The 21,674-nt window shown below is 33.6% G+C and overlaps 1 protein-coding gene across 1 annotated transcript in view; it reads right to left on the bottom strand.

Annotated features, from left to right (window-relative positions):
• LOC117204039 overlaps positions 1-21,674 on the bottom strand; it is a 225,791-nt gene that overhangs the window by 68,975 nt on the left and 135,142 nt on the right. The window lies entirely within an intron of this gene.

The following is a 21,674-nucleotide window of genomic DNA, read 5'->3' as shown; positions in this document are numbered from 1 at the left end:
GTAAATATTGATATCCGGAGTACAGTTACACGTTATAGTATTTGGTAAGTATAACATCTCCCTAACGAATATATCTTATTCTTTTAGTTATGTTCGCAAAAAATTGGCAAATATGTATATCCGCAGTTTAGTTACAATATCCAGCGAGTAATTCGCTATAATATTTAGAGAATGATTGATTATAATATTTAGCTGGTGAAGCAGATTTTCGTTTAAATCTCAGTTCTTCAGCTGCGTGTGTTTAAAATATGCGAATTTACACAAACATTCGCGGTATAATTTTGCGATTTGCAGGTCGAGTAGCTTTGGATTACGTGGGAAAAGAAATTTGAGAAAAGGTAATTCTCTATAATAACTGACAATGAGTTTCAAGTGTTAGAGGAATGAAGGACCGAGAGTACTTGAAATTAAAATGCTTGAGCTTTTTGTCTGAATGTGATTGAATGTCTTTTGGTAATGTCTATATAATTTGTCTGAAACGAGTAGAAGATTAAGATAGAGTAAGAGACAGAGAGAGAGAATATAAAATAAAGAAAGAAGGAATGTATAAGCGTAAGGTATGTAGTGTGTGGAAGATATACACATATAGCTGAATGGAATTGAGAGTGAGAGTTATTCTGCGTCATAGAGTGTATTGAACTTTACACTCAAATATTGTACGCTTAAGCTGTATATATATATGTACTTCTTATTTTTAATACGTTTATTTATTAAAAGTCTTAAAAGATGTTTTTGTATTTTATATTTACTTTCCCTAATTAGGAAAAGTGTCTACGTATCAAATATTCAGGAGCAAAAAAATTTCCCATTTTTAATGCCATAATTACAAACAAACAAAAAAAAAGCAAGAAACTCTTGAACAATTAATTAGGATGATCATATAAACATAGGCGATTACATTTATTAGTAATTAATAACAATACGACAATAACACTGTCGTAATGACTGGCAAGTAAAAATGTTATGTGTTTTAAATTATAGATAGTAAACAAAATCATTTGGAAATTATTTACAAAGTGGAAAATATCGCTCCTTATCTTAAATATTGTATTCAGTCCATAGCTACAGACGATTTAAAGCTGGGAAGCTATTTAGCACTAATTTACGAGATGCATTCCGAGAATACTCCATGTCAGTAACAGTGCACTGATTGTTCGTTCCTCACAATCTGTTTCGTCGGTATCAAACTCCTTTGGCGCTTTGAATGGGCCTGGATCATAGCCAGCATTTCGATAGGGTCATCGGAATATGTTGACGGCTTAATTCGTATTAAAATTGTTTCTTACTATATTATTTCTGCGGTCGTTTTGGATACATGAATTTAAATTCAAGATGCAATTCATTTTATCGACGATTTACGAGAATCCCATTTCATTTATTGTAAATATCGTTAATTTTATTTATAGGATTTTTACGTTATTCGCGTTTCTCCTAGACCTTATCAGATACTTTTTCAATCGCATAAATCAAAGCCTACGATAAATTCAGTCGAACGAATTTAAGTAAAACAAATATTTTTGTATCGTATTTTAGAAGAGAATTTTATAATAGTTTTTTAACATAATTACGATCGAAGAAGCACAATTTAAAAGCATCGTTCTTTCTCGCATTTAAGAATCCTTATTAATGAAGATAGATAATACCCTCTAATTAATGAAAGAAATACATATAACATGTTTCATTTAATTATTGATTCATTTCAAAAAGTTAGCACTTGAAATATATTATTCAACGTAAAGAAGCGCCATATCGAGATAAATTAATTATTCAACTCTCTTTAATGACGCCATTCTCATTTGGAAGAGCTCACGTGAAAGTAAACGTTTTAACGAGATACGCCAGTAGGCGTAGTAGATTTTTCATTTTCGTCCAAAAAGGCGAGAGGATCGTTATGAAAAATGAGGGACGGAAGCATATGGACTGAAAAGTGTGAAGGGTAATAGGATTATTTAAAAGAAAATCTGGAATTATAAAAAGGCATATATTCATCCAGAATTAGAATTTTAATTATTTCGTTTGTAGAATCTGTGCATCGTTTTAAGAACAATTTTGGCAAGACCAGCTATTCGAACCGACTATTCGATATTAATATCTTGACATAAAGTGAAATTACTTTCTGTGTTATCTGTGAAATATTTTAAAGTTAAAACACTCATTATCTCAAGATATAATCCTTTTCCTCTAACTTTCGTTTCGAATCTACGTATCATATCTGTGGCTCTGATATTACGTTGCCCTAAACACGATTAACGAGAAAAGAACGTCACAACAGCAGATTCTGAAATTACTTTTCACAAACGGTCTTTCAATTATGATCAATTATTTCCATTTACTATTTTTCGAATATTAATTTCAAACGGAATTTGTCCACGTCTAGTCACACGAATCACCTTAATTATCATTCGATTGAATTCAGTTGTACTATTCAATATTAAAGAAAGAAAACGATTTATCATTCAAACTTCTTCTCTTTAATTTATCTCTATATTAGGAATAAAATTTATCCAAAGCTTATCATTCAGATCAACGTACATACCTTATCTATCGTTCGATCGAATTAAGTTGCCCTCTCTACGATTCACGAGAGAGAACAACGCAACAGAGTATTTTCAACATATCAGAAAATAATAGGATTCCTTGTTCCGTACGATCGTTTAAGGGCGCTAACACGCAGCGCGGCGTTCAAAGCGCATACCTTTAACGCTGCGTTTATCGAGCTCGATTCATAGGCGTTGCACGATATTGCGGCGAGATACTAATATCCATGGCGCACGAACCTCGTTGCATAACTGTATTATTAATGACAGACGTGGAGCGTACGCACGTGCGCACACGCTAAGGCACGCATTCATCGAACGGAGCAGGAATAATTGAAAGCGGTGCCGCGCGCTGCTTGTTGCGTCTGCAGCAGCCAACTTTTAATTCGACGAAAGAATCGGCTGCGTTTCAAGAACCCGTTCCAGTGAATTGCGATAGGCGCGTCTAACTTGCTTTTCAAGTGTCTGATTAATGGCATCGCCGGAGTATACGTCTTTTTAGTGGATATTTAATTCAAACGCTGTCAATTTATTTTAAAGATCGTGGATTTCTAAGTGGAAGAGTTTTTACAAGGAACCGTACATATTTGTAAATTAAATTTGCGAGATCGGTTCGTCGATATTTTTTTCAATAGGAAATTTGAATGTTGTCGATTCATTTTGAACGATTATGGTTTTGTAAATGGTACATTTAGTGTTTTCATGAGGGACTATGAAAATTTGTAATTTAAATTTGTAAGATAAAATTACTGAATTCGGTTCGTTATAATTTTTATAGATAGAATTTTACAGATAGAAAATTTAGATACTATCAGGCTTCGGGAAAAATATCAGTGGTATTTTAATTAATATTCCATTTACTATATCCATTACTGTGACGTATTTCAGACTTTTCGTAAGTTTTAATATTTCTGTAAAGGATTATATTAATTTACGAATTTATAAGATAAAATTATTAAGTTAATAATGTATCTCAGACTTTTTATTTTATCACAAACACGCGGGTGCTTTAGACCAAAGTAATGATGAGTTTTATTCAAATGGAAACATGATTATACTTGCTTGGTAGTAGTAATAGGACTATGTAGTTTATCTATTCTAATGCATCTGAGTACATACACATGCACATACTACAGGTCGATAGTTTCAGTATTAACAAACATTATTTTATCTCTTCTCGACCAAAATTGGACAAAATGGTAAGATAACTTGACCATTATGATTCTCGGGAAATAACGCTCATAAATTTTTACTTATGAAATTACGTCATGCTTGTTGTGTACTATGATGAAGATACGGGCAGTGAATAGCTCAAAGAGAAAGTTATTCTTGCATTCGGACATTTGCAAACAGGAAATACTCCGGAAAGCGTTCGCACTAGTTCGTAGAAGTGTTACCTACGTAGAAAATATATATGTTGACAGAAATCATAATTAACTCCAACAATTTTTAAACGTTAACGCTTTACTGATCGTTTATATTATGCAAAACTTAATCTATGTTATTAACTATTTTTATAATCGAATAAAGTAAGCAAATTGAAATAAATTTCAGTAATTATATTTTTATAGCACTTCATTCGGAAATTGCCCGTAGAGAGAATTCTTATTCAGTTTTCCGAATTCGATGTATCGCAAATTTGCTAAAATGAGAAGGTTACACATGCTCTTGAGTTAGCAAATCACTTTGCAATTCCAAGTTTAAGTTTGACTTCCGGCGCTCTCGTAAGTTTATGACACGTTATGCAGAAACAGGAAGAAAGTTTCGAGTGCTCCGAAATTCTAATTAGAAACTGGGACTTTCTGGGGATAAATACATAGTTTAATTAAACGATCCCGAAGGAAACAAATAAATCAATTTCAATTTTCAAAACATACAGTCGATTATAAACCTTTTCAATATAGTAATCTTTTATATCTACAAATCGTTTAATATAACTTGCACCCATTCAAATGTTGTCTTAATATATAGAATATTTTTAAATTGTTCATCCGATATTTATGAAAATGCGACAATTTTATTAAAATACCGTGTATGAAAAAATATTATGAGAAAGAGGGGAGGATACTAAAAACGAACAGTAGACTAAGAGACAATCGTTCTCTCTTCCTGAAGCTACAAGTAATTCAATTCTTTGCTTTCCTCCAATTTCCTTCAATTCCATCTTCTATAATTTGTTAAGATCCGTTTAAAGCCGAAGAATCCTTAGCATAGAAGAGATCCACGTCGCAAAAGCATAATTTTCATGGCCGTTGTAAATCAATTTCGTATTATACCAGGCCCGTATCAATTTTCCTCTCTTCTTGTCAACGTTTCGTCACGTTCATTACCATAATTACAGTCTCGTACAGAGTTCTCAAGAATTTATGTTTGGCGGCAAAAAAGCTTACAAAAGGCAATGCAGAAAGAATTATCTACTTATACGAGGCGAAATTGCCGGCATACAATTACCAAACACAGTGATTGCCACACTAAAAAAATATTTCACGTGATACACATTATCCTTTTACGTTACAAAACAATAGCGATAGTAATTTCGCTATCGGTGGCAATCGTTGAAAAATGATAATTTCAGTGTTTTAGCTACGAGAGTGAACCGTTATGAAAGACGACAAAGGAACAAGAACCCTGTTTTCCCCTGACTGGCAGAGGTTTTAACACAGTTTTTACCTTAATTACACACCAGTATCCCGAGTTTTTCCCGAAGTCGCGAGGGAATACTCGTAACAGAGCGTTGACAGGGTGATTTTAAATCGTCCGCGGTGCGTAAACGCGTGAGAAGGAAAATAAGTCGAACGGTGCGTCGGAAACCACCGTTGCATCGGTAATTGCACCTCACCAGTGCATGACTCATTTATAACGCATGAGTTTCTAACTATCAGACTTACGCGAGACAGGCTCGGCCACGTTTTTCAAACGAAAAACGAGCGTGACGATCTGTCGCGAACTGTAATTTCGCGAGGGGGAAGCAAAGAAAGAACAAAAGAAGAAGAAGAAGAAGAGGGAAAAATTAAAAAGAAGGTATCAGCAACGTTCTTGTTGTTAGAATTTTTAATTCGAAAAAGTTCTATAGCTATGTACTTACTTTTATCGTAGCTATCCAAAGGAGTAATAATATTCATTTGTATGATTTATAATGATTACGCGTTGGGAGGAATAGTAATGGTCGAAAGTGATAGAGCGACGTTGGTATGTTGATGTATTATAGTTGCGAAGATGTAATATGATTGAAAAGCGAAAAATAATGATTCGTGAAATTTTGTACCGAATAACAAATGATGAATCGGTTGTTTCTTTAAGAAGAGATAGGAATATTTCTTTTGCGATTCTTGAATTATAAGGAGAATATATACTAAACGTATTATGTTTAGTCATCGCAAAATTTCTTACTTTGGTAAAATTTTTTGTAATTCCTAGGTTTCTACGGTGACGTCCCTTTCTTACGTAATAATTCATTTATAATAACACAATCATTCACTCGAATGTCGTGTTAAATTATTAGTAATTTAAAGAAACTCCTAAACATTGATTAACTAATAGAGTTACGATAATTTCTTGCATCCAGGCATATTAATTTTAATGTTGACATAGTTTTGGTATTGCTGCAGGTAATATTCCCTACTGTCAATAGAGCCTCTATTAATCGAGTTTCTCGACTATTAGTGAGCAGTATTATTCACGATATCGATATTGAACAAGATAGGTATAGAACAGCAAATAAATAACGATACTTACTATCTTTCGTGTGTACAATACAATTTTGACAGTACTAATACATCATATTAACGTCTTATGCATGAAGCGTTCTGTTACGTTTAATAATTAACATTTAAACGTTATAAAACATCTGTTCTATGCTTCTCTTTTATTTACTATATGTATCTTTTTATTTTATTTCGATATTATTTCGAGTAAAATTCAAGCTTTTTGCGTCTAGAAATCATATAATACAAATATAATTGTAAAATGATTTCTGTTATTCAACTAACCGGAATGCCACAAATTGCTACATAAAATAGGAAAATACGTGAATTTAAAATTGTTAATACAGAGTTTCTAGAATTAGTGTAATGGCATTTAGAATCAGAATATTACTATAAATTGTTAATCATTTTAATCATCTTCAATTTAATTTACTCGGAGGTTTAATTCGTACGATTATCTAATACTTCGTATAAAAGCATTAAAAACTCGGATTATAATTTGTATCGTCTAAAAGTCGGAATTCTCGCGTTATAGGATTATAATTATGGTTATTAATGCTCGCTGGTTAAACAGATTTGAAAGTAAAGCATTCAAGAAACGAATGTTACACTCCTTCTACCATAACCATTTACGTTATGTTATTATGTAGCGAGTGTAATGAAAATGAATTGCTACAAATAATTTATGTGATTCTATCTATGCGATATACATATTTAGCAACGTGATAATCAAATTCTTGTTGCGTTAGACGTATTTGCGCTTTCACGAGCTCATTATTAAATGGATAGCATGAGGTACGACTGGTTTCTGGACTAACACTAACAGCTGTAACTTATGCACGATCTGTTTGTATAGATGGTTAAATAGATCACGAAGTAGCGTTTTTTTTTTTTTTATCGATGACCATAAAAGGTAACCTTCGCGGCTTTGTGCGCAGTTTTTCCTTCTGGTTGCAGTCAAAGAGAAAACGTACTATACGTAAGTATATACATAGCTTTTTTAAATGCTACGCTTTTATCGAGGACAAGCAGATCGATATTATTAATAATTGAAAGGGATAACGCAGCTTTATAACCGAGTTCTGTTTCTAATGCTTTAGATTTCGTTGCTGTTATGGAGAAAAAAGAAAGTGATAGAAAATGTTATGTTGAAATAAAATATATACAGCAATTCGCGAGTATTTGAATATTTCCTGCAGAAAATTTCGATGAATATATTACGTATACTTCGTGAAACTTTATGAATGCTCGTTCATACTGTAAAGGCACAAGATTATCATGATTACAATAGAATTTGAAAGTAATTATTTATTATAGATATAAGTGTGTCGAAGGTTCGTTCATATAATAAACAACATACTGTTGAAACAAATTTGTGATTTTTATGAAGTGCATATTTTATGAAACGCATATTATTTTACAAAGAACGTTTCTATCCCAAAGAATTGTTAACTACGTTACTACAAATCTGCAACGTTGAAAAAAAAAATGCGAAATTTCAGAGATTACTAAAGTCCCTCTGTCAATTATTCTCTGTTTAAATAATCGAATATTCTCTTGCTTTGAGTATCTTTAACGATTCGATAACGAATAGCGGACCAATCTCCAATAATGAAGCAAAGGCTATGATACGCATAGAATTTTTGGGAAAGTAGAGTAGAGAATGGAATTTTTTTTAAAAGATACAATACTGACAAACGTATGGATAATGTTTTTTTAAAAATCGGTATCCTGAAAGAGCTCTTATCAATACCTAGCATTATAGATAAATGTAATGTAATAGTAAAATGCGATGGAAAGTATAGTGGCAAGCGGATGAATATATTTTTGTATGTATTTTTAATAACAATACAGAGTTCTAATTAATAATATCAAATAATATCAGGCCTCTAATTGTTATATTTCCAAGCATATAAACACAAGACTGCTTTCAAATTTTTATTTCAAATAACAATCGCAAACTGAATGGAATTGGATTCTCGTATAAAGTCATTTCCTATTTGTATTCTCGCCATTGTACACTGTGCATGTACAAAAGTTCGCTTATCGTTTCAAATAAAATGCGAAAAGATATACTCTTTCATTGAATCGAACTTTCCTTTACGATAAACGCTAAGAATGATGAATGAGCCACAATATGCATCGATCGTTCCTCTTCTCGGTCGTTTTGCTTCGAATGAAAATGTTGTCGATTAAACGGACGCTGAGCAAGACGCTAATTTACCGTACCGAAAACGTCGAACGTCGCATCATCCGTCTGTTAACTGGATCACAAAAGTCAATTACGAGCTTAACTGTTATCAGACACGGTACGTTCATTCGACATATCTGAGAAGCATCTAGCTAGACCGTAGACAACTGTTTGCACACGATAGAACGGTACATTCACGATACGTTTGTTCTCGATTAGCCGGATTCAAAGATACAAGACAGGACAGAGACAGAGGAGATATCCAGGTCAGGTTCAATCGATAAGCATTGGATCCAGTTCGTTGGTTAAAACTTTACGACGTCTAAATTCATCCGTACTTACTGCGATTCCGAGATAAGCGTCACCTTTTGAAAAGAGGCTGCCGTATAGGAGGGTGAGCTGGTAAAGGACGATTCACACTTCCTGTGCTTCAACGCGATAGACACCGTATTTTAGTCTGGTATATTGTTATCTGGAAATTTATGTTATTGCGGAGGAGCGGAAAACATAAGGAACGTCGATGATAACGGTTTTCTTGCGAAGGATAAATTCTACTTTTACGTAGCCTTCCTGTAGCTTTGAATTGGATTAAACCCTTAAGCGGGGAAAGAATTTTCGTACACAATTCGCTAAGTAGAAAGTGATATTTTACGATATAGCGGTTAATGTTAGCGGTAAAATGTTAGAAAATTTTGATTTTCTTTTACTCGCCCAATTCCACGTATTATATTTTCCGTTTTATAATTCTATATTCAAACTTCTATATAATTATTTTTTATATTATTAAGCAAGATAATTTTGTGGATTAATATACTGTAATTAATACGCTATTGAAAAATTAATTGTTCAATATGATTGAAACATTCGATTATTATCAGTCAAATAGAAATTAAGCGTTTAGTATTTAAGCAATTATATTTCATATAATTATATACATATTTTACTTGATTCGTAATTGAATTACATCCTTCGACGAGGTGTTACTTGACTGTAAAGCTATAGGTAGAATAATCTGCAATGATTTTATCCATTATGCATATTATTCATGCGTGCAGTAGAACATTATAACGCGACGAAATTGAATACCAAAAATTAATATGCAATTGATCAAAATTCAATTTACTTATGCAAAATTCATCACGTAGATTATCAACGTTACAGAATCTTACTAAATTATTTCACTATTCGAATATTCATATCGTAACATTATAATTTTCGAACATAAATGTGCTTTTGGTCCAAGAAATTACTAAGATCAATGTTAGACGATTCTCTTAAATTAATACAAAAATCATTGAACATTCGTTGGAAGACTATAATTTTCAAATAAATTTTTTATTCCACGAAAGAACATGAAATTTCTAACCTACGATTAATTATACTCTTATATTCTATTTTATTTTATATATATATTCTATTCTATTAGATAAATAAGAAGATGCTCGTGATTAATTTGCATAGTAGCATCTAATATCAAATTGTGTATTTAATTTCAACCTACAATTTTAATATAGTCTCGCGTTAAATATAAAAAAAAGGTAACATGTGAATTAGTGTTGGAACGTTGAAAATATTCGACTTGTTAGGACCGACAAAAAGAATCTGGGTCGATGTCGAAGATTATTGGCGTTCTAAAAAGAAGTTCACAGAAGGATGGATGGTTGATCTGAAATTTATTACCCCGAACGAGAATTTCCCGCAACTTTAGCCACTGTCGAATCAACAGAATGAGAGGGACGTTGATTGTTCGCTCGTAAAATTTTTTGATCAAACTGTTCCTCTTTAAAATCGCCCACACCTCTGTGATCTTATGATTGAGGAGGGTAGGGAAGATGAAATGAAACGAAAATGATCTGCGAAAGTAAATGGAACCTCGAAACGATTTAGTACGCGTTATCGTATGTCGAAGTACAAAGCAAAGATATTTGCTTTTACAAAGAATACGAAAATATTAATACCTTTCATCGATTATCTAAATGAAGATTATAAACACGAATATTAATCCATATCGGGAATTTTATCTGTCACCTGAATGAAAACAGATAATAATATGAAACAGCCGATATAATATATTTTTAAATACAAAATAAATGTTTGAAATATCATCTTTACCTAGATAATTTATAGCTTTCTATTTAAATTATATTCTGTAAAAAGTAAACAAGTGCCCAGATATTTTGCAGTGGCGCGGTAGAATTCGATTCGCCGGAACGAAATTTTAGTTAATGATTAATCGAACTTTTGCTGCTTGAATTCACGTACCAGAACGCGAGCTCCCATTGTGTGAAGGAAAAATAATAGTTAGTGGGGGAAATTGGTGAGCTCCTATTATATGAACTGCAATTACACAAACTGTTTGTTCCCTGGCAAATTCGGATAAATGGAGTTCCGCTGTAGTGTACGTAGTTTACTATCTCAACTCAACATCAACACGATCTTCGTTCAATTCGTTTCCAATGAAAATCCTTTAAATCTAAAACCCGTAAAGATAAACCATAGAAAATAGCGATACGAAGGAGCAATGGAACGAAAACAAGGGATGTCCTCTGACTGACAAGAAGGGAAAAGAGTTCTTCCAGTCAACTGTCGTTCGAAGACGAAAATCTATGGCGCGTATAAATGGAGATGGGTCGCGCTCGATCGTAAGCCAATTCGCATTATGCGGAGCACGTGCTTCCCAATCAAGCGGACCACGGCGTATCCGGTCGTGCTGAAACCATTCCAGGAAAATCCATTTACATGGCAATTAAACAGCGTCCACGGTGGATTTATTATGGATAGGTCAAAGGCAGTGGCCGCGGTATCGCCTTGGATAATTAAACAACGCTCGACGAAATATCCAGCCTCTCGTGTTTACGCGTATTATGCAAATGACCGGACCGTGGTGTCGCGTTAACACGTAGAAATAATAATATTCGCGGAGCGTGTCGCGTTACGAATCGGTTCCCAATGTTCGATTTCGAAACCAACGACTAAACCTTCTGGCTGTTTCGCCTCGCGGTATTGCGCTTTTGCGAACGCTAGTATTCGCGGGCCAAAATATTAACGATATTTCTTGGTTCTCGTTTCCAATTATTGCGTGAGAATTTCCAATTGTTTGTGGTTTACTCTGATTACTATTTTATGGCCAGAAAGGATCGTCGATTTTGTTGATTTATAAGAAGCTTGGAATATCGAAGCATAATTTCACAATTTGCAACGTAATCGGGAAATTAATGTAAGTAAAATAAAACTGTGATAAATTTGATAATCATAATCAAAGGAATATTTAGATACACCTCTGGAATAATCTTATTGCTTTTAAGGAAAAAAAATATTTTGTAATATTTATGACAACTTCTTTTCTAAGTACAATCGATAATTTCTATAGTTCCTAGACATAACGTCTGTATGTATATTGTTCTATATCTGATACACTATACGATCGTATAATAGATCATATTACTACATTACTTCTGTAATTTATAATCAGAATAATATCTTCTTAGAAGATTTACAGCTCATATTTCCTTTTATTCGCAGTCGAGAACGAAATTACTTATTCGAAACTCAATGCAGCAGACGATCATCGGTACGATAAAAGCTTCCATGCAAGATATTTATTATCTATTTTCATCACATGTCTCTAAGTTACGACATCGGATAAAAGGCGAATAACGAAATTCCAAGAACAAACATCCATCCATTTGTTCCTTAAGACAAAGAAAACAAGTTTTCCCGTAATTTACGGCGCCTATCGCTTACACCAGTCACGACGTCCTAATGCTTCTCTAATTTAAAACTAACGATTTCATTACGAGCCGCAGAAATACGTCGTGAAATCGCAATAAAAGGTACAAAAAGCTTCATCGAGAATTACATGGACAGATCATTAAGCCTGCACTGGAGACGGTGTAATAATATTCCCTACTTTTGATTCGATGAGAAATACCTTCGTCCTCGGACGAACAGTCCAACAGAATGATTGTAATAAACCGCGATTATCGTTCCCTTCGTGGAATTACTTTAGAATAAGGCAAACGAGCTAACTGGAAGCGTCGTTACCGGCTCGCCATTGCCCTGTAATCTGCAACGATCCTCAGATTCTTAGACTTAATGCGGACGAACGATTTTTTTCTCGAGCGTTTTCGAGGGAGACACGTAACATGAAATGTATAGATAGCAATGCATATCGTGACGATTTATTAGATGTGAAACAGTACATTGCATCCCTCTTTATATGGTCTTTGTCATCAACATGTACTGTTGTAATTTCTATATATACGTTTGAATTTCTTCCAAACTTTATCAACAGTCTCATTATAGTATCAATAAAATTTTAATAATATTTCGTATAACGCGTCACAGTATGTACAGAAAATGACAGAAATTTATTCTAGCCGGATCTAGTTAATTGGTATACAAATGTATAACAGATGATACTTTGAAGAGACGAATACTTTTGGTAGTCACTGTACGACTATCACGTTATATAGAATCTCATTGTATTTCAATTCCGACAAAATCGTTCGTTTGTATCGACTCTTAACGCTGGATTTACACGGAATTCCTTGCGATAAAAAATTCCTAGATCAAAAATTGATAGGCAAATGAGATTACGAGAGGACGACAGGCGTTTATCTCACCTGATGCAAAATGTTTTCATTCGTAGACGCACTGTGGCACACAGGTTACAATGAACGATGGACCCATGAAAATCGGCTTTCACTGGCGTCGGAACGACTGACTCATCGAACTGGTATGACAGACTGAATGAGCTCCGTAATACCGATAATGCTAAAATGTGTGTTATGAACATAATTGATAAGAAGAAAGCGTCATTCCGGCAAAGATATCGGTGATGCCGGTGTTTATGCACGAACGAGACCCCATTGTGATATTATTGGCTTCACGATCTGTTAAAATTAACACGTTATGCGTGAAATCTCCACGTTATTCCTCTCTCCACTCCGATGTTCAGTTATATCGGATTATTATGGCGTGATTGTGATTCGAAGTAACGGTCTATTGGAATTTCATCTTGTTATAATGGAATACATAATGGAAGGCAGTTTATTGTGATTGTAGTTTAATTCTGTTTGTTTCTCGATTGAAATCTTTCTTTGGTAATATTACTTATCCTATTAGTTTGATAATATTTGTAATAAAAAGATTCAGATAGAAGAGTTTATTTTTAGTTTGACAAAATGTGGAGATAATGTTGTTTGGATTAATCTTAGATAATATATTTTATTGAGTTTGCTATGTTTATTATATTAAAGTATTAAATATATTTGTTAGATTTGTTTGTAATTGAAATTTTAATTATCGTACGTATATTTCATAAATTTGTATCAATATATGAAATTATATATGAATTGCGTGTTAGATATCACTATTTATTATATTTACTTCTATCAGTCTGTATATTTTCAATATAATATATCATATCATGCTATGTTCTTTAATTAAAACCGTTCTATAGATCTTTGTAAATAACATTCAATAAAGAAGGTCAATTTTAAGATGAAACAGCTCGGATAAGTTAAAACCGTTTGTTTAAGTGACTTAATACGAGTCTTATGATATTGTTAACTCGAACGAATACGATAAAAAGATGTCCTTGAGTTTTCTCTTTGACACGAAACAAAAAATTATACAAAATTGCGAAAGCAGAGAAGATTTCCAAAGCATGAAAACTGATCTATTTAGTCTTCTCTCAGAGAATTTAGAGCTTCGAACAAGTTAAATTCATCTTTACTTTCGAAACCTTATACATGTCACCAACCTAAACCTATGATGAAAATCACAGGAAAATACACGATAAGTACATTTTTCTTGATTTCTTGATTATCAGTTTATTGATTAAAAAGAAAGAAACGATGAGTAAGCCAGATACACAGAATTCGATAGATGTACGTAGACTTTCGTGACGGATCGTATTTACCCCGAAACAGTGAACTACTTTCTGAATCTTTCACGTAGCTACACGAAATCTATGAGTCAAGCCAGATTAAGTTCTCTTTCTCGCGAAGAATTTCCATGAAACGAATGACAATGAACACGCACCCCGAGCCACCGTTATTTCTTGGAAAAATTTTCCTTCCTTTGCAAAAAAAAGAAAAGAGGCAAACGCGGAGAAACGGAAAGCTCGACGTTAAACTGCTATCGCAAAACGAGCATTAGACTGTCACTTTCCCCGAGGCGTTATTCTTATCACGTCTGACTACCATAAAGAGTAACAATAAGTTACGCGCTCCCACTTTTCTCGGCGCTTCGTTAGAAAAAGGAAACCCTGCTCTCGCGGTGAGGAACATAGGAAGAGGAACGAAAATCCTTGCGCGGTGCGTCGCGAGGACGCAAACCCGATGGATAAAATGCATCTTGTAGTGACCTTGAATTCTTTACGACAATCGATGGCTCCAGTGTCTTTGATGATCGTTATAATGATCGTGAAGTTAGTTATTCGGCAAATGAAACAATTATTTGCTAACTCAATATATTATGAGTATTTATGAACAGAGATAATCTCTCGATATAAACAAAGTTCAGCAGCTCTAGTGTTTTATCTGTGATCCATGATACTTGTCCTTTTATGTTTAGTTGCGTCTTTGTACGAATATTTTTTGAGCAAGAGAATCTGCAATTAGTAGGTTGCAGGATATGAAATATATTCAACAGCTCGTACTTCAATAAATCCCAAACAAGATTCGTTGACATGCGTTAAAAAGATTAAAGTCACAATGATACATCTATGACTCGTAACATTTGTTTCATAGCATAGTTTCAGTAATAATATAAGTGGATCCTATAAAGAGTAAAATGTAAAAAATTATACACAAAAGCGACTAATTGTAATCCTCGACCGCCGTAAAATTTGTTACTTCAACAATCGTATGATCGCAGCCTAAACTCGCGTCTTTGATGCCAGCAGGCTCCAAGCGAGAATCCGCAGCTTTAGAAGTTTCTACGGCATGAACGACGATCTTTCAACTTGTTCGAGTTTCCAAAGTACCATAATGTAGTAGGATGTGTTTCATCTTCGCGATAAGAATATGGAGTTATGCGATTCGCGACGGCGATACTTTAACGTAATGGAAAGTCGTCGATCGCTTTTAATAAATCGATATTCGTGGCTCGAACGTTGCGATATTTTTGGCGAGTTTCGTTGTGGTTACGAAATGCGGTTTCGTTTAACTTTTCGTTGAATTAGTGCATGGAGTTTGCTTACTGAGAGTTCGTGCTGAACGATACGGATCTTTGTAATGATAAAATCGCACGATGTTAAAGGTGTGAAGTTATTGTACGAATGCTTATACTGTATATATAATGTACATGTAACATATGTAATTTATGGGAAGTTTATAAATATATGGAAAAAGGTACAGAATAATCAAAATTGTACGATATATCCAATGAAACGTACACGTTATAGTATTTAGAAAACATTAATGTTACGTTACGTACATATTACAACATTTAGAAAATATTAATTTGCATGAAAATCTGCAATCTGATTATGAGATTAGTTATAAAAAAATTAGGAGCTGAAATAGAAGATCTCCAATAGATACAAGCATATTCCTGTTAATAATAATCGTTTGAATGTTATGAACTTTCAACATTAACCATCGTTACAGATCTAGAGGAATAGATGGTAAAAGTAGGAATAAATATTGGATTTAATTATGACAATTTTAAAAGCCGAAACAAATTATTTTATCAATCATTTAAAATAAATTATTATTATATTAACTTCATAAATTGAAGAACAAAGAAAAGTGATACGTTACAAATATTTTTAAAATTTTCTTTATAATTTATTGTTACTTATGTAGTTTCTTTGCAATAAATAAACTTATGAAAATAAGTCATATTGATAAAAATGCAGACGACTAATTTGATTTCTGAGAGGTTCGTTTATCAATCATTTCCTATTAGAAAAATCAGTTTCTGTTTTTCGATATTGCCAAATATCTTCCTATGTTCTATTCGACAACAGCATATATTTTCATAATTCTCTAGAAGTATAATCTTGTCGAATAAAATTCATTTTGCAACGATATTAAACACAGATGTTCAATGTATAGGCCAAATTCAAATCGGATCTGTGTCCATATTTTGGAAATTCTGGCTTCAAGCTTCAATTGCCTTAAGATCCTATATAAATGCCCTCAGGGCGCATGAAAATCGTAGCTAATACGCTTTATAGCAGTAGGATGTTGTGCACGCAGTACTTGTTATGCAGCTGGCTGGTTAGTAATCGGTGTTTCACAACGCTGTAAATTAGTCTGATACGGTTAATGTATGAACTACTCCTTCGTATAGCTTCGAGGATATTCTTAAGTTTAAGAGGCGAGAATCGTCTTATCAAACTAAACCTTCAACTTGCAACTCTTGGAAAACACAAGATTTCTATTAAAGTCGAAACGAAAGAGTTAACAATTAGTATTTTTAATTTTAAATTATTAACAATTAGTACATTCAAATTTTCCAATTCTTAGAAAATTGTAGAGAGCAACGACTTTTATATCGTTGATTTTTTATTTTAATTACAACAATATGTAAACGTTATAAGATAATATACTTGTAATCGATACAAAATTTGGAAAAGTCGATATTTGATAAAACGATATTTCCCAAAATATTTGTCCCATTGAATTTTCCGGAAAAGGACATTTCATTTTCGAGTATTCGAGTAAGTAGCAAAAATGTGAGACTTCAAATTAAGTTCGAAATTGATTTATGGCAGACCCAGGTGACGCACATTTCTTTCAACTCTACATTGCTAAGATTGCCTGTGTTACGAATGTAAAAACTTATGATTTATCCTACCGAGTGGATTTTTATATTCTTCGTCCTGAATTGATATGACTTCTTCCCAATGGTACTTTCAGTTTTTATTCGTCCAACGACTTAACATTTTTTCATATATATTATCTTACAAATACGTTTACAAAACACCACCAATTTTTTTAAATATCCTCTCTTAACAATATCCCCATTATCAGATCCTAAAAATCAAAAACTGCAAAATTACTCCACTAATACTTAACAAAATTGAAAAACTTATTAATTCCACCCTTTTTAATATTCAAAATTCTACACCCATATGTGCTATATTTCACCGATCAATTTAACGATTATTTAATGGCCCAAAAACAAAATAATTTTTGAACCGTACCAAACGTATACTAGTACTCAACTATCGCTAGAATATGAAATATTATATTTATATACAATATCAACATATAATATTTATTTACATACTCTTTTATTGTATAATAAATTTATATAACTGAACTGTATAAATTTTATAATTTATTTGTTCACGTATTTTCATAGATGCCATAAATGGTTGATATTCTGACAGAATAAGCAACACGATTTAATTCGTTCGCTCTTATACGAAGCAACAAATACGGAGATATTGCTGTGTCCGAATGTTAATGTGAATAACTGTCTGCGAAAGAACGTTATTAATTTATAGCGCTCATTTACGTCTCTGTCAGAAATTCAGAAAACGTCGCTCTTTTTTCAAATTTTATAACATTAAAATAGTCGATCTTTTAAAACATCGTCGTTCGTTTTGCTTTCCAGCGCTATAGCGCTATGCTCTATCCATTCATATCTTTACGAGCAGGACAACGCTCTAGGACTTTTCCCGCCCTCTTTGGAATGTCTCTCAACGTTATCTAGCGCTCATTCCAATGGAATGCGGACGATAAACGGCACGAAAGAGCACTGCTCCACTCGCCGGGCTGTAATTCAACGTATCACCGTGCCTTAGTGCGACTCGAGAGGAGAAAGAGAGCAGAATACGCGCGTTATAGCTTCGAATATGCATTTAACGCTGCCCTCTCGTCGACGACTGATCGCTTGTTACGAGTTCACATGTTCGACCATAAATTCCTTTGTTTCTTCGACTCTTTCTGTATTTCCTCGATAACAAGGGAACGAAGTGTAAAATCTTTGCTTCTCGATGGATGAAGCGATACGAAGGATATCGTGGGAAATTCGATTTCATGACGATGGACATTGGACAGCTGAGATTGTGACTTTTCACATTTTAAATAAAAATAACTGATGCAATTGGGAAGATTATTCTTTTATTAACAGATTCTACAGTGGCTACAAAATATATTTGTACGCCACTGCAGTTATTATGGTATTTATGTACGTAGCATTGGTATTTATATACCAATTGATTAAATTCAAGCACATCGAGTTTCATATCATTTGATAGTACGTTTACATGGTTACAAAAATTTAATACTATGGAAATGAATTGCGAGATCTGATAAAAAAAAACGCTTCGTCGAAAAACAAAGATACGTACGTACGCTTTTCCTACGTATAACATTCAACCTAGACATATATTCAAAAATATATTCACAGCAATCGAAAATCGCGCTAGTAATTATTACTTAGATCACCGTCGCACCTGATAGATATAATCTTTTTTTGTTTCATTTATTTGCTTCAAATCGCATCAACTATTGGATTATGTCATTAGCGACTCGGATTACTGAAATAATATTATTATATCAATTACGATTTAGTTACACCGATAACCAAGTAAGTATCTGTAGCTTACTATTTTCATCTCACGTTAGCCGGTTGAATTACAATTTGATCGTGGCCACTTAGCGGCCGTGTCACATCAAAACGTAACTATCGCATTAAAAATTACGAACTAGGTAGATAATGGTCGGTAGCCACCGATTTATTGTAGATTACACGAATTGCTTGAAACGAGCCGATGTAGTTAATTTATTTAAACGATACAACCGTCTCGAAGCTCGTCCCGTGGAAATTATATTAAGCTGTGCCAGTTATCCAGCCTGTATCTTAATTTCATCTGGCCAAGACGTTAAGGATCGACGTGATCATGGCTGGATAATCGCCATATGCAGCCAACGATCGTGTTTACCTTAAACGTGTAACGATCCAGTAACGTGTCGAGTACTATCTGTTTCTCAATGATAAAAATGTTTTATATTGGTCGTGGAACAACCGTTCGAATGTTTCAGAAACTTTGTTGCCTATTATCCTAATCTTAGGGCTACTTGATGTTCGATAGATAGGCGAAATGTAAGCGGGTTTTAAGAATTTGATTTGCAATAAAACCTTGAATTTAAGAAGTTTTAGGGCTGTAGATTTTTTAAGTCTCTTCGAAGTAATAAAGTAAGTTGAAAGTTATAGATTATGAATACGAAAGGCTTTGAATTTTTGAAGCTTAGGAGTAGTAGATTTTTAAATTTATGTTAATAGCATGTATCGTGAAAACCAAATTTTGGCGTGAATTATTATTACTTCGATATTTCGATTTCATGTTAATATGTTTTGAATATTTTAACACAGGGTGGTTGGTAACTGGTGGTACAAGCGGAAAGCGGGTGATTCTACGCGAAAAAAGAAGTCGAAAATATAGAATAAAAATTTTTTTCTTTTTTTTTAAATTTTTTTAAAAATCTACAGTGAGATCCGTTATAACGAGACGTGATAAAATGCAGGCGTACCGAGCGAAAATTCAAAGTCGATTTTCTCGAAAACAAAGCCTCAAACGAAAAATTTGTATTCTATATTTTCGACTTCTTTTTTCGCGTAGAATCACCCCCTTTCCGCTTGTACCACCAGTTATCAACCACCCTGTATATCTATTTATAGGTTTGTTGCTATATAGATTAGATTACATAGATTAGCAATTGCTTTAAAAAAATAATATATCAGTTGACATATAAGAGATATATAGCAGATAATAGATATAATTGTTAAATTGAACAACTGAATTATTGAGACGAACGAATCTTAAGATCTTCACAAATCCTCTTTCAATGCCAATATCAAACAGAATGTTAATCTTAAGAACCACAGAAACTTCAATGGCGTAGCTTCTATCAGTTAGTAAATTATCATGTTTATATGTTAGTTGTGTATGTACATATATTGCAGTCACATATATCAAATAGACTTTGAAATGTATATACTTCATCGAGTGCATTGAGACTGTACAAATCTAAGAGAATAACTTATAAAGTTTAATACTATCTTCAATGTATCATTGATCATCTGCTTCTTTCGATTCTTTTCCATTGTATAAATGCACACTGAACTGTTGACTATAGAAGAGAAAGCATGGATTACTTTGACAACTAAAATCTTTAAACTCTATGGAAGAGAAGGTTTTATTGCGAGCATCGTATGGCTTGTATGAGTTTGATGATAGGATAAACGCCCATTAATGTATCGATGTACTCTCAAGGGCATAAAAATTGCAAAACGTAAACAAAATGATTACAAAGCAGAGAGGGATCATTAGACAAGACTGATTGTGAATGTAGCTTAATAAACGCACGATATATTGATTTATAACGTTCATATTAATATTAATAATATTCTTCTGTGCCTACAAACATTTCTCTAATACTATCAACCTGTAATACTATGATCACAATACGATAGAATATTATACCATAACATTATTAACTCCATAATTCATGCCTGACTGAACCTCGGTTTTTGATTATTCACATAACTCGTTCTTGAGAGTTCACCAGTCATTTCTACGAAGTAGTAAAGAATGATTACTTCATAAAGGAAGACAGATCGAAGAAACAATAAATAAAGACATTACTACTCATTTACAAGAATTACTCTCTCTCTTGTACAACATTTAACAAAATCATGGCCCAATAACAATAAACCTCCACGCCCCATTAAAGCAAACAATATTTCCGCCAACACGTTTTAACTATCAGATTCGTTCATCTTCTGAGGCTGCACCGTTGAATCCCAGAAATTGACCAAGTTACAGAGCCATAAAATGAGATTGGAACGGCAGGAAATGAAAGAGAGAGAGAGAGAGAGAGAGAGAGGACATACAGGGAGCAACGTGCAAGACCTGGACCACGAAAATTTTTCCTCGGGACCGGAGGAAGGAGCGTAACGACTCGCGGACTCGAGCTGGATGCCGCTACAATTAATTAGTCCCGGTCTGAAAGGGTGAGCCAGGCCAACGGAGAATAGGAAGTCGGATGGAAACAGGAACGCGAAGATGAAAGGTGAAGGCTTTCCGCTGGACGCGCGGCCTGTGTAATCAGAAAAGATGTACAGGGAACGGCGGCAAGACTCTGCTCGTCGCACAAAAAGACCGTCCTCGTTAAAAACTGGCACAAGAAATCGTCCGTGCAAACTTCTTTCAGTGTTCAACCCGCTGAAACTGGCGAAGTGATTTAATTGCGTGCGAATGAATACCCTTAA

This window comes from Bombus bifarius, unplaced genomic scaffold (assembly GCF_011952205.1).
Source record: "Bombus bifarius isolate JDL3187 unplaced genomic scaffold, Bbif_JDL3187 scf7180000007977, whole genome shotgun sequence".
Classification (NCBI taxonomy): Eukaryota; Metazoa; Arthropoda; class Insecta; order Hymenoptera; family Apidae; genus Bombus; species Bombus bifarius.
The sequence above is the reverse complement of the archived record's forward strand: the minus strand, read 5'-3'. Positions and strand labels throughout refer to the sequence as shown.